Source organism: Gavialis gangeticus, unplaced genomic scaffold (assembly GCF_001723915.1).
Source record: "Gavialis gangeticus isolate Ggan-Ray unplaced genomic scaffold, GavGan_comp1, whole genome shotgun sequence".
Taxonomy (NCBI): Eukaryota; Metazoa; Chordata; order Crocodylia; family Gavialidae; genus Gavialis; species Gavialis gangeticus.
In genome coordinates, this window is record NW_017729025.1 from 69,059,246 (window position 1) to 69,061,829 (window position 2,584).

The 2,584-nt window shown below is 59.7% G+C and overlaps 1 long non-coding RNA gene across 1 annotated transcript in view; it reads left to right on the forward strand.

Moving 5' to 3' along the window:
* The first annotated feature begins 218 nt into the window (after nucleotides 1-218).
* Nucleotides 219-2,584, forward strand: part of LOC109299470 — a 22,516-nt gene continuing 20,150 nt past the window's right edge. The window contains exons 1-2 of the long non-coding RNA XR_002097874.1: nucleotides 219-229; nucleotides 1,360-1,363. This is a non-coding gene — a long non-coding RNA (uncharacterized LOC109299470). The remainder of the gene's footprint in view (nucleotides 230-1,359; nucleotides 1,364-2,584) is intronic.

Below are 2,584 nucleotides of genomic sequence, written 5' to 3' on the forward strand. Positions count from 1 at the left end.
ACACAGATGCCTCCAGCTGGTAAGTTTGTTATGATGAGTGAAGGGGGGAGGGAAAGGGTGTGGGGGGGGGCGCAGATCAATACCCCCACAGTGAGGGAGGGATTGGGGCTGGGCCTGGGACAAGCTGCCCAGCTGGGTCGGGGGACAGGTGACTCAGGGAGGGAGGCTCCTGCCACTGCACACCGGCAGCCCAGGAGCTGCTCTTCTTTTGGATTCTCTGGCAGTTCTTGTTGCTGATCCAGGAGGGTGTGCCCCCAGATCTGTTCAGGGAAAGCTGGACTGGGCTGCACCAGGAGGCTAGCCCCAGCCGCAGCCCTGAGCACAGCCCTGGCTCCACCCGCTCTGCAGACCACAGTGGGGTGGGGGATATGGGGGGCTCCAGCCACCCTAAAATGCCCCATAGCCCCTGCCACCAGCTCCACTTTGATCCAGGTGCATGCACCGGCCCCCATGCCCTGCCACTGCTCACCCAGTGGGGCAAAGCTGCAGCTTGTCCAGGAGGTGCAGGAAGGCTGGGCGAGCAGCAGGAGGACATAGCCCTAGTTCCCATCACCTTCTGCCACCCACCCAGAGTGCATCCCAGCCCACCCCGTGCAGATCTGGGGGCAGATGCCTGCTCCCATGCCCTCCCAGACTGGCAGCATGTGGCAGCAGGAGCCCCCGCCTCCAAGTCCAGCACCCAGGGCTGTTCCTGGGGGGAGCCAATCAGGGTGACTGCTCCAGGTCCTGTGTTTTGGGGGGCCCTGTGGACAGTCCCGTACAGGCCCCACCATGGCCGCCACGTGCTGTTGTTGCCAAGCACTGCTGGCTCTGGCAGGTCCTTCAGCCACTCGCCACTCCACCCCTCCCCTGGCTCCAGCTGCCCCTCCAGCTGCTTGCCAGCCCCCACCACTCCACTGACTCTGGCTGCTCCTCCACCTGCTCACCACCTCCCACCCCCTGCTCCACTGGCTCTGGCTGCTCCTTCGGCCACTCACCACCACTCCCTCCCTGCTCTGCCAGCTCCGTCCACTCCTCCAGTCACTCGACACACCCCTGCTCCACCAGCTCTGGTGGCTCACCACTTCGCCCCCTGGGCCCCACACACCTAGGGTTGGTTCTGCCTGAGCCCTCCCCTCTCCCTGCTCCACCTGGGTAGCTTGTCCCAGCCCAAGCCCCAAGCCCTCTCTCATTGTGGAGGTGTTGATCTGCCCCTCCCCCATGCCCCTTCCCTCCCTCCTCCACCCACCACAACAGACTTACCAGTTGGAGGCAGCCAGCTATGTCCATTGTCCTCAAGGACTGCTGCCTGTTTAATCTATGGCTGAATCTCTGAAGTGGTGCCGAATCTTTGGATCTGATTTAGCTGAATCAAATCAGGACAGTGATTCGAATCACCAAATCAAATCACTGTCCCTCTGAATCAGCTGAGTCCGAAGTGAATACGTGCCATGTCCACAGCTCTTCTTCCCCCGGTATAAGGACTCTGCACCATAGCTAGACAACCAGATCAGCAACACTCAAGCCCCTAAGCAGGGACAGCTGAACTTGAGCCTGCTGATTGGTTCCAGAATTGCTCTTAAGGAGCTCCTTCAGCTCTTGGCTCCTGTTGTGAAACAAATTGGCTTCAGTCTCTATGTAGCTCTTGTCTGTGTGACTTTCCAGGTGCCTATTCTTGCATTCCTTCCCATGACCCCAGTCCCTGAACTGCAGAACCCTGGTTTGACCTTGGCTTGCTTTCTGACCTCCACTTCTGTTAACCCCCTGGCTCAGCACATGAGCCCTGGTTTGGTCTTAGCTCATCTCCTCACACCTGCTTCTGGTAATCCCTTGGCTTGGCATGAGGATCCTGATTTGACCATGGCTTCTTCCCTGACCTCTACTCCTGGTAACCCTTTTGACTTGGCATACGAACCCTGGTTTGACCTTAGTACCCAGATGCACTGGATGCACCAGAGGTGCATGCAGGACTGGACTCTCCTCCTGCAGTCGCTGGTGGCAGTGGCAGAGGAGAAGGCAGATGATGCCCTGGCCTGACAGCAGGAGGACCTGGCTCAGGAGAAGAGGTGGCAGAAAAAGGACTTGGCCCAGAAGAAGAGGTGGCAGCAGAATGATACTGCCCAGGAGGATGAATTCTGAGCTGAGCTCCTGGCCCTGGAGTGAGAGCATCTCCAGATCCTGCAGGACCAAAATAATATGCTGGGCCAGGTCGTGGTGACCACTGATGGTGACCGCAGGACCTTGGACACCACCCTGGGCCTGATGGTATGCATGCTTGCCACTTCTCAGTCCCTGTCCCTAGCTCGGCAGGCCCCCTGCCAGCTGGCTGCTGCCTGGCAGCAGGCCCCCACTGGGGCCTGGGAGGAGGTCCTCTGCCTCCTCCCACCCACAAAAGCCCCTGACCCAGGCCCTGCCCTGGGTCTACCACCACCCACCTAGGCCCAGACCCGCCACTCACCCTGGCTTCATGTAGGAGAGTCCATGGTTTTAAAAGAGCTGCCTGGAGCAGAGCCAGGACTTGATGTCAGCCCTTCTGGGCCTGGACTCTGCAAGCCAGAGAAGGAGCCACCTACTTTGGAGCAGCACCAGGAACCACTGTCCCTGG